This window comes from Macaca mulatta, chromosome 1, assembly GCF_049350105.2.
Source record: "Macaca mulatta isolate MMU2019108-1 chromosome 1, T2T-MMU8v2.0, whole genome shotgun sequence".
Classification (NCBI taxonomy): Eukaryota; Metazoa; Chordata; class Mammalia; order Primates; family Cercopithecidae; genus Macaca; species Macaca mulatta.
In genome coordinates this window covers 80,037,989-80,059,784 of record NC_133406.1, presented here as the reverse complement: position 1 = coordinate 80,059,784, position 21,796 = coordinate 80,037,989, and the positions used below count along the sequence as shown (strand labels likewise).

General features: G+C 39.7%; 1 long non-coding RNA gene across 1 annotated transcript in view; it reads left to right on the top strand.

Moving 5' to 3' along the window:
* The first annotated feature begins 2,556 nt into the window (after window positions 1–2,556).
* LOC144338324 (uncharacterized) overlaps window positions 2,557–21,796 on the top strand; it is a 105,846-nt gene continuing 86,606 nt past the window's right edge. The window contains exon 1 of the long non-coding RNA XR_013412326.1: window positions 2,557–2,687. This is a non-coding gene — a long non-coding RNA (uncharacterized LOC144338324). The remainder of the gene's footprint in view (window positions 2,688–21,796) is intronic.

Here is a 21,796-nt window from a genome sequence, read left to right as displayed (position 1 = left end):
TCTGCCCTCATATAATGAAGTAAGCTGTTTCCTAATGCAACATCCTTCTCCACTTGGATGGGAGACAAAATCAGACTCCTTTAATGAATTATGTTCTTTCTGGTGAAAGGCTTACTATTAACATCATTTTATCTCTCTATCGATCATCTATTTTTCTATGTATCTATGTATCTATCTATCATCTATCTATCTGTCTTTCAAAAGACGATTGATGAACAATGGCTTTGAACCAGGTGCACTGCTAAACTCTGGGGTTGCAAAGAAGCATACAAAATTATTCTCAATCTCTAGGATAAACTCAAGGAGTTTACTCATGGCTGATATGGACAATCATTCTACAGTGGCAATACAGTGTTTCCTTGTTATGATAGAGATGTATTTAGTTAGTATGGGAACACAGGATGGTCAGCCAGTTCAAAGAGAAAAACAGAGCATGAAAAAGCTTCCAAGGTTTTAATTAATGAGTACAAGATACCTAGGGAGTGGAGAGTGATGGAATAATAGCGGAGGGGGCAAAGATAAATGTGGAGAAGATTCTCCAAGCTGTAAATTATAACATGTGCAAAGGTACAGAAGCATTAGAGAGCATGGCATGGGAACTGCAAGTAATTCTGACACATGGCCCTTATGGAGCAGAGTGGTGGAAGGTGAGATTGGGGAACTGAATGGTGTGGGTTGTGAAATTCTTACAGTTGGAGTGGGATGAATGAAAATCTTCCCTCCCTTCCTTCTGCTGAAGGCAAAGCCAAAAGTGGAATTGCTAGTTATCAATTTTGGGAGAATTTAACCCTCGTGCTATTTACAGCCAGCAAGTTGACTTTTGTAACTTAGGTCAGACTCAGGAGAGTTGCAGGCTCTCAGAATAATAAATCAAGGTTTATTGTTTCATAGGACAAAATGGGTAAGGGTTGGGAAGCTTAAAATTAACTCAAATATTTGCACCCAAAGTCTAAGAAATGACAGATAAAACGAGGCAGGCAGGCTCAGAGTCTTACTAACAGGAAGGATATCCTTTCTTCATATGAGATGGGGTAGCTTATGTTACCCTTAGCAAGGTGAGCTTGCTTCCTAGGTAAATTGTGAGGAACTCCATGATAGCTTTCACTGGTGGAGATGCCAGAGACTGAGGACTCACCATTGTCCATATAATGTGACCAGAGACCACCTTGTGTTCCCTGGAACTGCAGTGTCTGCATAGAAGCGAACCTCTGTTTACAACTGGCAGAGGTCTCATTCCTTGACTTGGCAAATACACAAACATAAAGAGAGTTTAAGGATCGAAATGTCTGTACCATGTGGGGAAGAATCAGTCTTCTGGAGGATGGGATGTTACACCAGTTTTCATAACATCAAAAAGTAGTCACCGGCTGGGCATGGTGGCTCGCGCCTGTAACCCCAGCACTTTGGGAGGCCGAGGTGGGCAGATCATGAGGCCAAGTGATCGATACCATCCTGGCCAACATGGTGAAACCCCGTCTCCACTAAAAATACAAAAATTAGCTGGGTGTGCTGGCATGCACCTCTAGTCCCAGCTACTTGGGAGGCTGAGGCAGGAGAATTGCTTGAACCTGGGAGGCAGAGGTTGCAGTGAGCTGAGATTGTGCTACTGCACTCCAGCCTGGTGATACAGCAAGACTCTGTCTCAAAAAAAAAAAAAAGAGTTACCAGGGAAAGGGGGTGGGATTGTGGGAGAGAGAGGTGTTGGCAGAGAGAAAGAGTTTTTGAGGGATTGAGTCTATAAGGCCTTGTTGGCCTTATACTTTTGTGTTACCCAAGTGGGTAGTCTAATAAAATGACATTATAATCTGTTTTTCATATTCTATATTACTCTCAGGAGAACTCCATGGCCCTTTAATAAAAATGATTTTTTTTTGTCTGTCATGTTTCTGCATGTATGCAATCTGTGAAAGGCCAACACAATATTAATAGGAAGTGCTCAGGAAAGAGATAACTAAGAGCTAATTAGGTTTTGTGTGGGAGTTCTGATGGAAACCAGGCTAAAAGGATCATTGGCCCCTCACTGCACTCCCTGATTTTGAGTTAGATGTGAATGGCCATGATTATTGGTCACTGCATGAACCAACAATGAAAGAGAGTAAGATTGGCTTGAAATTTGAAACTACATATAGAACTAAGAAGTTCAGGTTTTTTCCTAAAGATAATGTTATACTTTTGAAGGATTATACGTAGGATGTGAAATGAACATATTTACATTTTACGAAAGTAAAATGAATCGGCTAAAGTTCAGAAGATGACTCAAATGAAAGAAAGACCAAAGACTAGGAAACCTTTTATAAGCTCTTGTGGTAACCTAGTGTGTTAGTTCATTCTCACACTGCTCTAAAGAACTACCAGAGACTGGGTAATCTATAAAGGAAAGAGGTTTGATTGACTCACAGTTCTGCAGGGCTGGGGATGCCTCAAGAAATTTACAATCATGGCAGAAAGGGAAGGAAACATGTCCTTCTTCGCAAGGTGGCAGGAAGGAGAAATGCTGAGCAAAGGAGAAATGCTGAGAAAGGGAGAAATGCTGAGCAAAGGAGAAAAGTCTCTTATAAAACCATCAGATCTCGCTAGAACTCACTCACTATCACGAGAAGGGCATGGGGTGACCACCCCATTGATTCAGTTACCTCCCACCAGGTCCCTCCCATGACACATAGGGATTATGGAAACTGCAATTTAAGGTAAGATCTGGGTGGGGACACAGCCAAACCATATCACCTAGACCTGAAGTAATGATGTTCTGCATCAAGGAAGGCAGTAATGTGGAGAATGGAAAAATATTAAGGAACTTTAGTAACTGATTGGATGTGATAAGTTGCAGGAGGGAGTGCTTAGAAAGAGCTTCTTTTTTTTCTGGCCTTGTGAGCTGGCTAGGCAGTGGAATATATATGTAATAGGAATAAACTTATGGGGGTTCATGGGACATTCTGTTTTTTTTTCCTGTGGACATATGTTTTTATTTTTAGGAGTGGTATTACTGCTAACATTATAAGGCACTGCCACACTGTTTTCCAAAGTGGTAGTATCATTTTGCATTTCCGCCAGCAATGAATAAGAGTCCTGGTTGCTCCATAGCCTTGTCAACCTGTGGCATTATTAGTCTTTTGAATTTTAATAATTGAGTTAGGTATATAGAGGTATTTCATTGTAGTTTTAAATTTTCATTTACCTAATTCCATCAGATACATTTTAGAAATTCACTCTATAAATGATAGTTTCTGTGCTATTTAATTTTTAATCCATTATATATGTGTAGATATATATAGCTATATGTTCATATCCTAAATTCATAGAGTTTCCATAAGAACATCTTCACATTTTTCATTAAAGGTGCATTTTTTTAAAAGCCTTAGTTGTTTTAGAATAGTTTCAGGTTCATAGCAAAATTGAGAAGGTACAGAGATTACTCAGCTATCCCCTTACCCTGCACATGGGTCTCCTCCCCCAATAATAACACCATCATCAGAGTGCTACATTTTTTTGTTACAACTGATAAACTCACATTGACTCATCATTATTTCCCAAAGTTCATGGCTTACATGAAGGCTCACTCTTGGCCTTATACATTCTATGGGTTTGGACAAATGTATAACAAGATGTATCCAGCATTATAGTATCACAGATTGCTTTCACTGACTTCTGCATTTTGACTATTCATCTTTTCCCTCTTCCTGCTGCTAACCCATGGCAACCATTGATCTTTTTACTGTTTCCATAGTCTTGCCTTTTCCAGAATGTCATATAGTCATACAGTATGAACTCTTTCCAGATGAACTTCTTTCACTTCATCATATGCACTTAAGTTTCCCCTATATCTTTTATGGCTTGATAGCTCATTTCCTTTTAGCACAGAATTGTATTCTATTGCCTGATGTATGAGTGTTTGTTTATCCATTTGCCTTCTGATGGACATCTTGGTTGCTTTCAAGTTCTAGTAATTATGAATAAAGCTGCTATAAACATCTCTATGCAAGTTTTTGTGGGGCTGTATGTTTAAAACTCCTCTGGGTAAATACCAAAGAGTCCAATTGCTGAATTGTGTGGTAAGAGTTTGTCTGTTTTTTTAAGAAACTGCCAGACTGTTTAGCAAAGTGGTGGTACCATTTTGCATTCCTACCAGCAGTGAATGAGTGTTCCTATTGCCCCACATTCTTACCAGCATTTGCTGGTGTCAATGTTCTGGGTTTTGGCTATTCCAGTAGGTTCATAGTGGTATCTCATTGTTTTCATTTGCATTTCCCTGATAACATATGATGTGGAACATCTTTTCAGATGCTTAGCTGCCATCTGTATATATTCTTTGGTGAGGTGTCTGTTAAGGTTTTTGGCTCATTTAAAAACATAATTGCAACTTTTATTTTAGAATCAGAGGGTACCTGTGTAGGTTTGTTACCTGGGTATATTGAGTGATGCCAAGGTATAACTGATCCTGTAAGCCAGGTACTTACTGAGCATAGTACCCAACAGTTAGTTTTTCAGCCCTTTCCCCCTTTTTCCTGTTCCCTTCTAGTAGTCCCCAGTGTCTATTGTTGTCATCTTTATGTCCATGACTGTCGAATGTTTAGCTCCCACTTATAAGTGGGAACATATGGTATTTGGTTTGCTGTTTCTCCATTAATTTGCTTAAGATAATGGCCCCCACGTGTATCCATATTTCTGCAAATATTCTTTTTATGGTTGCTTAGTATTCCATGGTATGTATGTGCTACATTTTCTTTATCTAATCCGCCATTGATGGGCACCTAGGTTAATTCCATGTCTTTGCTATTGTGAATAGTGCTGCAGTGAACATGCAAGTCAACATGTCTTTTTTTGGTAGAACAATGTGGGTTTTGGGGGGTATGTATGAAGTAATGGGAATGCTGGGTGGAATGGTAGTTCTATTTTAAGTTCTTTGAGAAAGCTCCAAACTGCTCTCCACAGTGGCTGAACTAATTTACATTTCCACCAACAGTGTATAAGTGTTCTCCTTTCTCTGCAGCCTTGCCAACATCTGTTGTTTTTTGAATTTTTAAATCATAGCCAATCTGACTGGTGTGAGATGGTATCTCATTGTGGTTTTGATTTGCATTTATCTGATAATTTGTGGTGTTGAGCATTTTTTCACTGTTTTTTGGCTTCTTGAATGTCTTCTTTTGAGAAGTGTATGCTCATGTCTTTTGCCCATTTGAAAATGGGGCTGTTTGTTATTCCTCATTCAATTGTTTAATTTCCTTATAGATTGTGAATATTAGACATTTGTCAGGTGCATAGTTTGCCAATATATTCTCCCATTTTGTAGACTGTTGATAGTTTCTTTTGTTGTGTGGAAGCTCTTTAGTTCAATTAGGTTCTACTTGTCAATTTTTGTTTTCGTTGTAATTGCTTTTGAGGACTTAGTCATAAATTCTTCCCCAGGGTTGATGTCCAGAATGGGATTCCCCAGATTTTTCTCCAGGATTGGTATAGTATGAGGTCTTACATTTAAATATTTAATCTTTCTTGAGGTAATTTTTATACATGAGGAGAGGTAGGGGTCCAGTTTCATTCTTCTGCATATGGCTCACCAGCTATCCCAGCACTATTTGTTGAACAGGGAGTCCTTCCTCTATTCCTTATTTTTGTCAACTTTGTTGAAGGTCAAATGGATGTAGGTGTATGGCTTTATTTCTGGGTTCTTATTTTGCTCCTTTGGTCTATGGGTCTATTTTTGTACCAGCACCATGTTGTTTTGCTTACTGTTGTCTTTTAGTATATTTTGAAGTCAGTGATATGATGCCTCCGGTTTTGTTCTTTTGCTAGAATTGCCTTGACTGTTTTGGTTCTTTTTTGCTCTATATAAATTTCAGAATAGTTTTTTTTTTCTAATTCTGTGAAAAATGACATTCATAGTTTGTTAGAAGGTATTGAATCTGTGGATCGCTTTGGGCAGTATGGCCATTTTAACAATATTGATTCTTCCAATCCATAAGCATAGAATGTTTTTGCATTTGTTTGGGTCATCTATGCTTTCTTTCAGCAGTGTTTTTTAGTTCTCCTTATAAAGACCTCTTTCACTTCCTTGGTTAGGTGTATTCCTAGTTATTTTATGTTTTAAATGGCATTTTTTTTTTTTTTTTTTTTTTGATATGGAGTTTCTCTCTTATTGCCCAGGCTGGAGTGCAATGGTGCAATCTTGGCTCACTGCAATCTCTGCCTCCTGGATTCAAGCAATTTTCCTGCCTCAGCCTCCCAAGTAGCTAGAACTGTGCCACCATGCCTGGCTAATTTTTCTATTTTTAGTAGAGATGGGGTTTCACCATGTTGCCAGGCTAGTCTCGAACTCCTGATCTCAGGTGACCCGCCCGCCTTGGCCTCCCAAAGTGCTGGGATTACAGGTGTGAGCCACCACACCTGGCCTTAAATGGCTATTGTAAATGAAAATACGTTCTTGATTTGGCTCACAACTTGAACATTATTGGTGTACTAATAATGCTACTAATTTTTGCACACTGGTTTTGTATCTGAAACTTTACTGAAGTTGTTTGTAAGTTCCAGGAGCCTTTTGGCAGAGTCTTTAGGGTTTTCTAAATGTAGAATTGTATCATCAGTGAAGAGAGAAAGTCTGACTTCGTTTCCTATTTGGATTCCTTTTGTTTCTTTCTCTTGCTTGATTGCTATGACTAACACTTCCAAGTACCACGTTGAACTGGAGTTGTGAGAGTGGGCATTCATGTCTTATTCCAGTTCTTGATGGAAATGCTTCCAGTTTCTGCCCATTCAGTATAATACTGGCTGTGGGTTTGTTATAGATGGCTCTTATTATTTTGAGGTTTCTTTCTCTTTCTTTCTTTCTTTCTTTCTTTCTTTCTTTCTTTCTTTCTTTCTTTCTTTCTTTCTTTCTTTCTTTCTTTCTTCCTTCCTTCCTTCCTTCCTTCCTTCCTTCCTTCCTTGATTCCTTCCTTGATTCCTTCCTTCCTTCCTTCCCTCCTTCCTTCCTTCCTTCCTTCCTTCCTTCCCTCCCTCCCTCCCTCCCTCCCTCCCTCCCTCCTTCCTTCCTTCCTTCCTTCCTTCCTTCCTTCCTTCCTTCCTTCCTTCCTTCCTTCCTTCCTTCCTTCCTTCCTTCTTTACTTTAAGTTCTGGGATACAAGTGCAGAATGTGTAGGTTTGTTACATAGGTATATATGTACCATGGTAGTTTGCTGCACCTATCAACCCATCATCTAGGTTTTAAGCCCCACATGCATTAGCCATTTGTCCTAATGCTCTCCTTCCCCTTTCCCCCCAGCCCCTGACTGGCCCCAATTTGTGTTGTTTCCCTCCTTGTGTCCATGTGTTCTGATTGTTCAACTCCCACTTATGAGTGAGATATGTGGTGTTTGGTTTTCTGTTCCTGTGTTAGTTTGCTGAGGGTGATGGCTTCCAGCTTCATCTATGTCCTTGCAAAGTACATGATCTCATTCCTTTTTATGGCTGCATAATATTCCATGGTGTATATGTACCACTTTTCATTATCCAGTCTATCATTAATGGACATTTAGGTTGGTTCCATGTCTTTGCTATTGTAAATAGTGCTATAATAAACATATGTATGCATGTGTCTTTGTAATGGAATGATTTATATTCCTTTAGGTATATGCCCAGTAATGGGATTGCTGGGTCAAATGGTATTTCTGGTTCTAGATCCCTGAAGAATTGCCACACTGTCTCCCACAATGGTTGAAATAATTTACATTCCTACTAACAGTGTAAAAACATTCCTATTTCTCCACAGCCTCGCCAGTATCTATTATTTCTTGACTTTTTAATAATCATCATTCTGACTGGCATGGGATGGTATCTCATTGTGGTTTTGATTTGCATTTTTCTAAAATGATCAATGATATTGAGCTTTTTTTCATATGTTTTTTGGCTGCATAAATCTCTTCTTTTGAGAAGTGCCTGTTCATATCATCTGCTTTTATGAGGTTGTTTGTTTTTTTCTTGTAAATTTGTTTAAGTTCCTTGTAGATTCTGGATTTTAGACCTTTGTCAGATGGTAGATTGCAAAACTTTTCTCACATTCTGTAGGTTGCCCATTCACTCTGATGATAGTTTCTTTTGCTGTAATTTATAGATTCAATGCTTTTCCCATTCAAGTACCATTGACATTCTTCACAGAATTAGAAAAAACAACTTTAAATTTCATATGGAACCAAAAAAGAGCCCATATAGGCAAGACAATTCTAAGCAAAAAGAACAAAACTGCTACCTGAAGGCGTCCTGCTACCTGACTTCAAACTATACTACAAAGCTATAGTATCCAAAACAGCATGGTACTGGTACCAAAACAGACATACAGACCGACTGATCAGAATATAAACTTCAGAAATAACACCAGACATTTACAACCATCTGATTTTCAACAAACCTGACACAAACAAGTAATGGGGAAAGGATTCCCTACTTAATAAATGGTGCTGGGCAAACTGGCTAGCCATATGCAGAAAACTGAAACTGGACCCCTTCCTTACACCTTATACAAAAATTAACTCAAGATTCATTAAAGACTTAAATGTAAAACCCAAAACCATAAAAACTCTGGAAGAAAACCTAGGCAATACCATTCTGGACATAGGCATGGGCAAAGAATTCATGATGAAAATGCCAAAAACAATTGCAACAAAAGCTGAAATCAACAAATGGGATCTAATTAAACTAAAGAACTTCTGCACAGCAAAAGAGGTATGTTTCTTTGATGCCTACTTTCTTGAGATTTTTTTTATCATGAAAGGATGTTGGATTTTATTGAAAACTTTTCCCACATCTATTGAGATGATCACAGGGTTTTTGTTTTTAATTATTTTTATGTGGTGAATCACATTTATTGATTTGTATATGTTAAAACAACCTTGCATCCCAGGAATAAAGCCTACTTGATCATGGTGAATTAACATTTTGATGTGCTGTTGGATTCTGTTTACTAGTATTTTATTGAGGATTTTTGCATCTATCAGGGATATTGGACAGTAGTTTTCTTTTTTTGTTGTGTCTTTGCCAGGATGATGCTGGCTTCATAGAATGATTTAGGGAGGAGTAACTACTCCTTGATTTTTTGCAAGAGTTTCAATAGAATTGTTATCAGCTCTTCTTTGTAGATGTGAATTCATCTGATCTGGGTTTTTTTGTTTGTACTGATTCACTTTCAGAACTCTATATTGGTTTGTTCAGTGTTTCGATTTCTTCCTGATTCAATCTTGGGATACTGTATATTTTTAGGAATCTATCAATTTCCTCTAGATTTTCTAGTTTACGTGCATAGAGGTGTTCATGATAGTCTCTGAGGATCTTTTCAATTTCTGTGGGATTGGTTGTAATGTCTCCTTTGTTGTTTCTAATTGTGCTTATTTGGATCTTCTCTCCTTTTTCCTTGTAAGTCTAGCTAGCAGTTTATTGATCTTGTCAATCTTTAAAAAAACCGACATTTTTGGTTTTGTTGATTCTTTCTATGGACTTTTGGATCTCAAATACATTCAATTCCACTCTGATTTTAGTTATTTCTTCTCTTCTGGTAGCTTTGTGGTCAGTTTGTTTTTGTTTTTCTAGTTCCTCTAGGTGTAATGTTAGGTTATTCACGTGAGAACTTTCTAACTTTTTGGGGGTATGTTTTTAGGTTTATAAACTTTTCTACTAACATTACATTTGCTGCCTCCTAGAGATTTTGCTATGTTATGTGATATGGTTTGAATCTGTGTCCCCACCCAAATCTCATGTCAAATTTTAATCCCCAGTGTTGGAGGTGAGGCCTGGTGGTAGGTGATTGGACCATTGGATGGTTCCTCATAAATGGTTTAGCACCATCCCCACAGTGCTGTTCTGTGATAGACTTCTCATGTGATCTGGTTGTTTAAAAGTATGCAGCATCTCTTCATTCTCTCTTGCTTCTGCTCCTGCCGTGTAAGATATGCCTGCTTTCCCTTCACCTTATGCCAGGATTGTAATTTTTCTGAGGCCTCCCCAGAAGCAGAAGCCACTATCCTTCCTGTACAGCCTACAGAAGTCTGAGCCAACTAAATCTCTTTTCTTTATAAATTACCTAATCTCAGTTATTTCATTATAGCAGTGCAAGAACAGCCTAATACAGAAAATTGGTACTTAGGTATGGGGCATTGCTGTAAAGATACCTGAATATATGGAAGTGACTTTGGAACTGGATAATGGGCAAAGGTTGGAAGAGTGTAGAAGGCTCAGCAGAAGACAGAAAGATGAAGGAAGGTTTGGAACTTTCTAGAGACTTGCTGAATGGTTGTGACCAAAATGCTGATAGTGCTATGGACATAAAAGGCCAGGCTGAGAAGGTCTCAGATGGAGATGGGGAACTTATTGGGAACTGATGTAAAGAAGAGGGAAAAATGGTTTCATGGGCCCAGCTCAGGGCCCCGTTGCCCTGTATAGCCTTGGGACTCTGCTCCCTGCATCCTGCCTACTCTGGTTTCAGGGGCCCTTGACTCAAGGAGGCCCAGGTACAGATCAGGCCACTGCTTCAGATGGTGCAAGCCGTAAGTCCTGGTGGCTTCTATGTGGTGTTAAGCCTGTGGGTGCACAAAATGCAAGAGCTGAGGCTGGGAGCCTCCATCTAAATTTCAGACGATATATGGAAAAGCCAGGATATCCAGGCAGAAGCCTGCTACAGGAGCAGAACCCTCATGGAGAACCTCTACCACTGCAGTGCAGAGAGGAAATGTGGGGTTGGATTCCCCTCAGAGTCCCCACTTGGGCACTGCCTAGTGGAGCTATGAGAAGGCCACCAGCTTCCAGACCTCAGAATAATATATCTACCAACAGCTTGTACTCTGTGCCTGGAAAAACTGCAGGCACTCAACAGCAGTCAATGAGAGCAGCTGGAAGGGTGGCTGAATGCTGCAAAGCCGCAAAGACAGAGCTTCTCAAGGTCTTGGGAGCTCACCCCTCACACCAGTTTGCCCTGGATGTGAGACATGGAATTAAAGAAGATTATTTTGGAGCTTTAAGATTTAGTGACTGTTCTGCTGGGTTTTGGACTTGCATGGGGCCTGAAGTCACTTTCTTTTGACTGATTTCTCCCTTTGGGAATGGGAGCATTTACCAAATGCTTATACTCCTGTTGTATCATGGAAGTAACTAACTTTTTTTTTTTTTTTTTTTTTTTAAATTTCACAGGTTCGTAGGCAGAAGGGACTGGTCTTTTCTCAGATGAGACTTTGGACTTCTGAGTTAATGCTGAAATGAGTTAAGACTTTGGGGGACTGTTGGGAAGGCATGATTATATTTTGAAATGTGAGAAGAAAAGAGATTTGGGAGGGAACAGGGGTGGAATGATACGGTTTGGATCTGCATCCCTGCTCAAATCTCGTGTTGAATTATGATCTCCAATGTTGGAGGTGGGGGCTGGTGGTAGATGATTGAACCATAGGGGTGGTTTCTCATGAATGGTTTAGTACCACCCCCTAGTGCTATGCCTCTGATAGAGTTTTCACAAGATCTGGTTGTTTAAAAGTGAGTAGCACCTACCCGCTCTCTCTCTCGCTCCTGCTTCTGCCATGCAAGATGTACCTACTTCCCCTTCACTTTCTACCACTGTAAGTTTGTAAGTTTACTGAGGCTTTCCCAGAAGCAGAAACCACTATGGTTCCTGTATAGCCTGCAGAACCATGAGCCAATTAAACCTCTTTTCTTTGTAAATTACCCAGTCTCAAGTATTTCTTTACAGCAGTACAAGGACAGCCTATGCATTATGTCTCTGTTTTCATTTATTTAAATGATTTTTTAAAATTTTTGTCTTGATTTTGTTGTTTACTCAAAAGTCATTTAGGATCAAATTATTTAATTTTCATGTTAGTGTGTGATTTTTACTGATCTTCTTGTCTTCTTCGTATTGATTTCTATTTTTATTTCATTGTTGTCCAAGAGTATGGTATGATTTTGATTTTTTAAATTTTTTGAGTCACACTTTATTGTTGAACATATGGTCAATCCATATGCAGATAAGAAAAATGGATATTTTGTGCTGATGGGTGGAGCATGTGGTAGATGTCTATTAGGTCCAATTAGTCAAGTGTCAAATTTAAGTCCAGAATTTTGTTGATAGTTTTCTGCCTTGGTGATCTATCTAATGCTCTCAGTGGGGTGTTCAAATCTTCTGCTGTTATTGCATGGCAGAGTAAGTCTTTTCATAGATCTAGAAGTACTTGTCTTATAAATTCTGGTGCTCCAATGTTAGGTACATACATATTTAGCATAGTTAAATGTTGAATTGAAACCTTTATAATTACATAATGCCCATCTGTCTCCTTTTTTTGTTTACTATTGTTGGTTTAAAGTCTTTTTCATTTGATATAAGAAAAGCAACCCCTGCTCTTTTTTGCTTTTCCATTTGCATGGTAGATCTTTCTCCAACCTTTTACTTTGAACCTATGGAGGTCATTATGTGTGAGATGGGTCTGTTGAAGACAGCAGATGAATGGGTCTTGTTTTTTAATCCAATTTGCCACTCTGTGACTTTTATATGGAACTTTTAGACTGTTTACATTCAAGGTTAATACTAATATAAGAGGTTTTGATCCTATCGTGAAGTTGTTTGCTGGTTACTTTGTAGTTTCTATTGTGCGGTTGTTTTATAGGATTTGTAGGCTATGTGCTTAAGTGCATTTTTGTGGCAGTAGGTATTGTTCTTTTATTCTCATGTTTAGAACTCTCTTAAAGCTCTCTTGTAAGGCTAGTCTACTGGTAACAAATTCCTATAGTGCTTGCTTGTCTGAAAAATATTTTATTTCTTTTTCATTTATAAAGCTTAGTTTGGTGCAATATGAAATTCATGGTTGGAATTCCTGTTATTTAAGAATATGTAAAATAGGTCCACAATCTCTCCTGGCTTGTAACGTTTCTGCTGGCAAGTCTGCTGTTAACCTGATAAGATTCCCTTTCTAAATTATCTGTCCTTTTTCTCTGCATGCCTTTAAACTTTTTTTCTTTAGCATTGACTTCGTACAGTCTGGTGAATGTATGCCTTGGGTCTTGCTGATTTTCATTTTATACAGTTTCTTGCAGGTGTTCTCTGGATTTCTTGTATATAGATGTCTACCTCTCTAGCAAGATAAGGGAAGTGTTCTTGAATTATCCTCAAATATATTTCTCAGGATGCTTGCTTTTTCTCTCTCAGGAATGCCAGTAATTTGTAGAACTGGTTGCTTCACATAATCACACAATTTCTCAAAGCCTTTGCTCATTTTTAAAATTCTTTTTTCTTTATTTTTATCTGACTTGGGTTAGTTTGAAAGACCAGTGTTCAAACTCTGAAAATCTTTCTTCTGCTTGTCTAGTCTATTGATAAAGGTTTCAATTGTATTTTTAAATTCCCTAAGTGAGTTTTTCAGTTCCAGAATTCCAGTTGACTTCCTTTTAAGATATTTATCTCTTAATTTCCTGGATCACTATAGACTTCTCTTTGGGTTGCTTTTCAACCTTGTCTTGGATCTCATTAAGCCTCTTGGCAATCCATGCTTTCATTTTTCTATATGTCGTTTCTGAGCTTCCATTTTGGTTATGGACCATTGTTGGAGAGCTAGTGCTGTCCTTCGGTGGTGTCACTACATTTATATTTTTCATAGTTCCAGAATTCTTGTGCTGCTTCCTTCTCATCTGGAGATGCTAGCATTTCTAATTTTTATAATTATTATTGTGTAGATAGATTTTTTCTTTCTTTTTCTTTCTCTATAATAATATTACTTTTTCTTTCCCTTTGTCTTTCTCCCCTTCCCTAGGAGTGTGACCATAGAGTATGTTGGGTAGGGTCTTTTGGCTTTACTTCTATAGCCCTATTCAGATCTTTAGATAGATATTATATTGGGTTGTGCAGTTCAACCTGCAAGCCAGTAGATGGTGCTTATAGGTAAGACCTAGCTGCAGCCAACACAGCGGCTTATGTACTTGATCCTTGTTTATTGGCAGAAGCTCTCTGTTGCCTCAGGTAATGGGCTGACATGTGGAATACACAGTGGTCTCAGCTCACTGTTCAGTTCTAGTGTGGCAGGGGCCATGGAGAGTAGGGTTGGATTAGGCAGGTTTACTTATATGTCCCCTGATAGCAGGCACCATCACTGCTGCTGAGGTAGAATCCAGTTGCAGCCACCAAGTACTCAGAGTTGTGCCTAGGTGTGGAGCTGGGAAACATCCTTGGTCCCCAGTTCTTTGCACGGGGGGTGGGGTGGCCTAAACTCCTAATCTAGGAGAGTGGAAACTCCAGATGCCTGGAGATCTGCCTAGGTGTGGAGCAGAGAGGGTCCCCCTGCACCAAGATATCTGTGCAGGATGGGTAGGGTGGCTCAGGCTTCTCATTCAGGAGAGCAGTGCTCTAAATGCCTGATCTGCCTGGATGTGTAGCAGAGAGGGCACCCCTGCACCGCAGTGTATGTCCAGGAAGGGTGGGGCTGATGAGGCTTCCTAATGCAGGTGCTACAAATTCCTGGAAATCTGTCTGGATATGAAGCAGACAGGGCCTCTCTGCATCAGAATCTCTGTACAGGAACTGTGGTACAGGTCAGGCTGCTGATCCAGGTGAGTGGGTGCTCTGAATTTCCGGAGATCTGTGTAAGTATGGAGCAGAGAGAGTCCCACTGTACCACCATCTATGCCCATGAAGGGTGGGGAAGCTCAGTCTGCTGTTCCAGGCAAGTAAGTGCTCCAGACACCTGGATTTCTGCCTGAGTGTGGAGCAGAGAGGGCCTTGCTGCACCACAATCTCAGAGGAACAAGATGGGTCATCCAGCCATGGCACGTGCAGACCTGTTCCAAGTCGTCAAGCTGGCTCTGGCTGCAAGTCTTGCCACCCAGGAGAAATTGCAGGTATAGCAGCTTTCCTCCCACCCCAGGCTTATGACGGGAGACAGCACACTTCCAACACCTACTGCTGAGATGCTTTCCATAGTTCTGGCTGTGAAGGCCCCTGCCCTGTTTCAGAGCAAATGCTGCAATCTCTGGCCTGTGACTAAAGTGCCTCCATGGTCATGCTGCCGGATTACCAAAGAACTTTTTATATGTCCAGATTAAAAATGACTTCCTGCTCTCAGTTTTGGGTCTGAGAAAATGTCTGTAGTTCTTCATGGTATCTTTCTGTCACAGCATCTCTAAGCCTCTCCTCAAGTTAGCTCCAGGGCTTGGGAGAAACAAAATAACTCTCCCTAAGCTTGGGTTGCTCAAATTCCCATTGGAAGGGAGAGTTATAGGGGAGGATCTCTGCCCCTCTCATGAACTGGGGCTTGACTCATTTTTATCAGATGGATGCTGTCACAGGGATTGTTTTCTGGTGTTCTCATCTCTGGGATCTGGGGTGTCCTTCACAATGATGGTGGATTCCTATTTTTCTTCTTGAATTAAAGCTCACAGAGTTGATATTTATGTACTATCTCACTAATTCCACATGAGTGAGGCACACTGAAAGTCTCTAATCTGCCATCTTGGGAAAAAAAAACTGACAGTTTTGACATTGTAAACTTAAGTTGGTGGCTGGGAAGAGATGTATCATAGATGCTTGGCAACATAGATATGAATGGAGTTCAGGAGATGAGAAGGTCAGGAATGTAGATTGGGAATTATTAACTATGGCAACTAATTTGAAACCTTGGGAACGAATAAGTTTAACCAGAGAGTATGCAGCATGAAAGGGGGAAAGGGAAGATGAAGAATACTGAAAATCGCCAAATTTAAAGGCTGGTTAGAGGAAATGGATGCAGCACAGGGGTCAGAGATGCAAGAATAAAAGAGATATAAGGAAAAGCAAGAAAGAGGATGTCACAAAATTCAGATGTGGAGAGATTTCCAAGAAAAGAGTGATGGAGGTGATTACCTCCAGATTTGGCAAGTAGGTATGTGTTAGTCTGTCTGTGTCACTATAGACAAACTAATACCCACCTATGTAAACAGACTAATACATACACATGCCTTGGACTGGGTAATTTATAAAGAAAAGAGATTTATTTGCTTCATGGTTCTGCAGGCTGTACGTGAAGCCTAGTGCCATCATCTCTTTCTGGTGAGGGCCTCAGGAAGATTACAATCATCGTGGAAGGCAAAGGGAGACACTATGTCACATGGTGAGAGAGGCAGCGAGAGAGAGAGAGAGAGCGGGGAAGTACAAGGCTCTTTTAAACAACCTTTCACATGAGTTCATTGAGTGGGAACTCACTCATTACTGTGAGGGCAGCATCAAGCCATTCATGAAGGATCCACCCCCATGATCCAAACACCTCTTACCAGTCCACACTGCCAACATTGGAGGTTACATTTCAACATGAGATTTTGAAAGAAGAAAACATCCAAACCATATCAAGGGGCTTTTGTTGACCTTAGTAAGACCATTTCAGTGGAGGGATGGGAACAAAGTTTGGGTGAATAAGAAGTGAATAGGAGGTGAAAGAGCAGACAAGGGAAGGTAGAGCCCACATCTGAAACTTTCCTAAATGCCAATTAGACTAGAACAAACTGAATTTCTTTCTCCCTCTTCCCTTCATTCACTTCCTTCTTCCTCCCAGTTTTTCTCTCCTCCTCCTCCTCTTCCTCCTCCTCCTTCTCCTTCTTTTCTCTCTCTCTCTGTCTCTCCCTCTGGTCCTGTTCTTCCTCCTTGCCTCCTCCTCCTCCTTCCCTTTTCCTTTTCTTGCTGCCCCTGTATTTCTAGTCACAAATGCATATTGGACACCTACTATGGTCCAGAAACCAGGGAAGACACCAGGTTACAAAGTTAAAACCAAGATAGCTAGTCTTCTGCTAGATAATACCATTATCTAGTAAGCAAAACAAAATAACAATGACATACTGGAAAAGGGATTTGTTATACATAAGGCAAAGATAAATAACCATGTGTATATTTAATTTTTACATTGTGAGGAGAGAATGAAGATGGGGAGAAAAAGACATGTAAATTGGGTGAAGATTATGAAGATTGGGGCAAGAGGCACTCCAGGCTCAGGAAACAGAATGAGCAAAGGGTTAGAGTAAATGCAGGAATTTGTACAGGTGACAGTGAGTAGTTCCAGGAAGGTACAGTGTAGAGTGCATGAGGAGAAGAGTAAAAGTGAGTCAGAAAATGTTGGAAAGCTTTCAGACTTGGTCGGCAAGGGAGAAACTATGGGGGGTTTTGAGTAAGAAAGAGGTGACCAGACTGTCCTTCACAAGCATTTTTCTGGTAGAAATGGGACATAAATGATTAAAGACCTCAGGCTTAGACAGAGGTCTAAGAAATAAAAGAAAATAGTTCTTCATATTGTGCTAATCAAACTGTGACTGTTTAATCAATATTCATTGACAATAATGAATAATTAATTTGACCAATAATTTAGTAACCTGGAAAGATCATTTCATCCTTTTGCCTTTTTTTTCTGGCATTTGTTGTTTTCCTTAAAGAAAGAAAAAGCAAATCTCACTGTCTTTGGTGTCACATTCATTGAATAAAAGTAGTCTAGGGTGATTAAAATTTTTAAAAAATCAGTTAATTTACTCTTGCTATAGATTGATTTTTCTAAGCACCTGTTTCACAATGGAAGTCTTAAAACTATTGTGACTTTGGAGGTCGACTTTTTAATAGGCAGCTTATACACTTTCTAAAAACTATTACGATTTAGATCATGCACACCGAAATGAACAAGTGACCAACATAGCTCTTTTGGAGGGTGTTCTAATGATGAGTGTCCCACCTCACAGTGAAAATAACATGTGGGCATCTGGAGCCTCTTGACTCACCTCTCAAAACCCCAATACTCAACCCACTTAGTATGTGGGATATGAGTCAGACTCATGCTAACAGGGAAAACAGGCCCCTTTTTGGGCACTGGGTACGAATGGCACATTTGCCTTGACATTCCCTGCCTATTTTGTAAGATATATTGTTATCTTAGATTCATGATTTGGTCTCCCAGGACATTGTTCCCAGGAGGGAATCAGAGTACCATGGATGGCCTACAGCTAGCGTGTCCTGTGAGCCAAGGCCTCGTTTTTCATGTAGATTGTTAATAACTCACCCTGATCCTTGGTTTATCCTTCACTTTTCTGTTCCATTCTGGTAACATATTTTTTATTTTATTTCTTTCAGCAGCTATTTGTAGTTGACATGGAGGTTGCTTCATACATACTTTCTCCTTCTGAATTAATCGGTAGATGAAAGTAGCTGGAGAAGCCTGACATTAGAACAATGGTGGTAAACCTCAGGAGGAGGATTCAGAATTTGGTCCTGTTTTTTGTTTTTAATTTGGCAAATAACACTGTGTGCATTTACCTTACACAATATGTGCCACTGTTTTTGACAAAGAGCCTCAACAATTATTTTTGAAATTTCAATATATTTTTCAAGTTGCTTAGGCGCAGACCACTGGATATGTATCGAAATCTCCAAAAAACATACTCTTGTAATCACCCCTGGCCTAAGAGGGTCTATGTTGGGTCTAAAAAGTACTTTGTAGGTGTTTTTTTTTTTTTTTTTTTTTTTCTTTTGATAGAATCTTGCTTGGTCACCTAGGCTGGAGTGCAGTGGTGCAATCTCAGCTTACTGCAGCCTCTGCCTCCTGGGTTCCAGTGATTCTCCTGCTTCAGCCTCCTGGGTAGCTGGGATTACAGGTGCATGCCACCATGCCTGGCTAATTTTTTTATGTTTTTAGTAGAGATGGGGTTTTACCATGTTGGCCAGGCTGGTCTCGAGCTCCTGACCTCAGGTGATCCGCCTGCCTTGGCCTCCCAAAGTGCCGGGATTACAGGCGTGAGCCACTGCGCCTGGCCTGTAGTTTTAAATATTCTTTAGATTTTGGAGTCACCAGCTTTACTCTGGCATATCATTTTAGGGTTTTGAAAGAGGACAATTGGTTTTTAATTACAGTGTCAATTGACCTGGTCCGAGGAATCGAGGAATCACTTTTCTTCTTACATGCCTTAAAGACTTCATATGAATTAACCCTGGACCTGAGAACATGAATGACCCACCTGACTTTAGCATGAAAGCTTTCTGTGCCATCCTTTCTAACATCCCATTTTGCCCCGCACTAGGTTTTATCTCTTTAACTCTCAGTAACACAGGACTAGGGCATTTCTTGTTGGCTGGTGCCTCAGTTCCTACTTGGACCTCTCTAATTTTTTGTCAGTTCCTCACATCCTTCTTCTGTCTTGCCCCCTCTTCTTGTCTCCGGTTGTTCCTGAACAGCTCTGAAATTCCAAATTTCCTCAAACAGAGAAAATTTAGCCCTCTTGCTTTCTCCTTCTTCAGGACTTCTTCCAGTTCATGGCCTGAAGGAAGACTTACCTTTCACACAAAGCAGATGTTCAGCTGGGTTATTTTTCTAAAGCAAGAGCAATTTGCACTGCTATGAGCCAGGATATTCTCTAGAGTGCCAAACAGCAGAATGCATTCTTGTTTTCGACATCCACTTATTCTCTCTGTTCCTATTGGTGTCTGTATTCTTGCTATTGGTTTTAGATGGCAAGCTCTCAGAGCCTGGATTTGCAACATTATTTCTCTGAGACTTCCCAATATCCCCTCCTAAAAAAGTAGCATATCAAGTGCTTAAATTGCTTTTTTTAAAGCTTAAAATAAGTTGAAAACTAAGTGGCCCTTGTGAAGGTAGAGCTTGAGTGATTCTATTGGAGAGCCACTCCTACCCTGGAGGAAAGGTGCCCAGCTCTGAGAGTTCCAGAGCATCCGTAGAGTTAAATGTGAACGGGAATGTTTCTGAACAGATGGCTTTCTCAAATACTTGTCAAGAAAGGAAGAACTAAAGATATTAAGTACAACAAGAACAACTCAGCCAATAACCCACCTATAAGATTGCAAATATTTGGATGGAAATATTACAATTCTGAAAACTACCCACCACCTTGAGTGCCGATTACCAAGATCTTTTGACAAATCACTCACTTAAAAAATATTTTTAATTTTTGTGGGTACCTAAGTGGCTATATATATACTTATGGGGCATATGAGATATTTTGATACAAACATGTAATGCATATTAATCACATCATGGAACATGGGGTATCCATCCCCTCAGGCATTTATCCTTTGTGTTATAAACAATCCAATTCTACCCTTTTAGTTATTTTAAAGTACACAATTAAGTTATTATTGACTGTAGTTACCCTGTTGTGCTATCAAATACTAGGTCAATTTGATCCTATTTTCCTGTACCCATTAACCATCCCCCTCTTCCTGCAAGCCCCCCACTACCCTTCCCAGACTCTGATAACCATCCTTCTACTCTCTATATCCATGAGTTCAATTGTTTTGATTTTTATATCCTACAAATAAGTGAGAACATGGAATGTTTGTTTTTCTGTGCCTAGCTTATTTCACTTAACATGATATCCAATTCTGTCTATGTGGTTGCAAATGACAGGATCTCATTCTTTTTTATGGCTGAATTAGTACTCCATTGTGTATATGTATCACATTTTCTTTATCCATTTGAATGTTGATAGACACTCAAGTTACTTCTAAATCTTGGATATTGTAAACAGCACTGCAGCAAACACAGAGGTGCAGATAATCTTCTCGATATACTGATTTCCTTTCTTTTGGATATATGCCCAGCAGTGGTATATATGGTATACCCGGATCATATGGTAGCTCTATTTTTAGTTTTAGTTTTGTCTTGTTTTTCTTTTTTGAGACGGAGTTTCGCTGTTGTTGCTCAGGCTGGAGTGAAGTGGCATGACCTCAGCTCACTGCAACCTCTGACTCCCGGGTTCAAGTGATTATCTGGCCTCAGCCTCCCGAGTAGCTGGGATTACAGCCACCTGCCACCATGCCTGGCTAATTTTTTTTTTGTATTTTTAGTAGAGATGGGATTTCATCATGTTGGCCAGGCTGGCCTCGAACTCCTGACCTCTGGTGATCCACCTGCCTCGGCCTCCCAAAGTGCTGAGATTACAGGTATGAGCTACTGTGCCCAGCCAGTTTTAGTTTTTTGAGGACCCTCCAAACTGTTCTCCATGGTAGTTGTACTAATTTACATTCCTACCAGCAGGGTACAAGGGTTCCTTTTTCTCCACATCCTTGCCAACATTTGTTATTGCCAGTCTTTTGGATATAAGCCATTTTAACTGGAACACAAATAACTCACTTTGTCTGGATTTTTGGGCATCTGGTTTGCTATGTGAGAGTAGGAAAGAGTGGATTTTGCTCTGAGGATGAACAGTTTTAGAGAGGTGACTTCCCACATCTCAGCAAAGAGAATCAAACAGTGTTACTGGGCACATCATGATTACAGTAATCTGAGATGATTATCTTCCAGAGAGATAAAGAAACAAAATTCTGAATTCGTCAGAAAAAATTATGTAAATGCATTAAAAAAACCATGTAACAATTTAAATCCTAACCCCACCAGGAGTTGAAAGAAGAACCAAAATTTGTATACTAATTTGAATAAAATGTTTGATAGATTGCTTTAAAAGTTGTGACTGTATAATATTGAACCAGAGTAGAAATGTAAGAAAAGAAATTGCTACTTATATTTACGTTCAGAAAAGGAGAAATTTTTTTTCCCCTCATGCATAGACTATCAGACAGCTCTAAGCACAGATGTGGGAGCAACCAGAATTGTTGAGGGTGTATTTGGACATTGGAAGGGAAGTTGGATTGCGGAAGGTGACTTAGAACTGGAGAGGGGAGGCCTGGGTTCTGCTGTAAAGCTGTGCCACAACTTTGCTGTGTGACAAGGGGCAACATGTTTTGCTTCTCTGGGCCTCAGTTTTCTCTAGTGGAAAATGAACACTTTGTGTTAGAAAGCCTCTAATTTATTTTTTACATTTTAAGTGTTAGAATATTGTGATTTTATTTATTTAT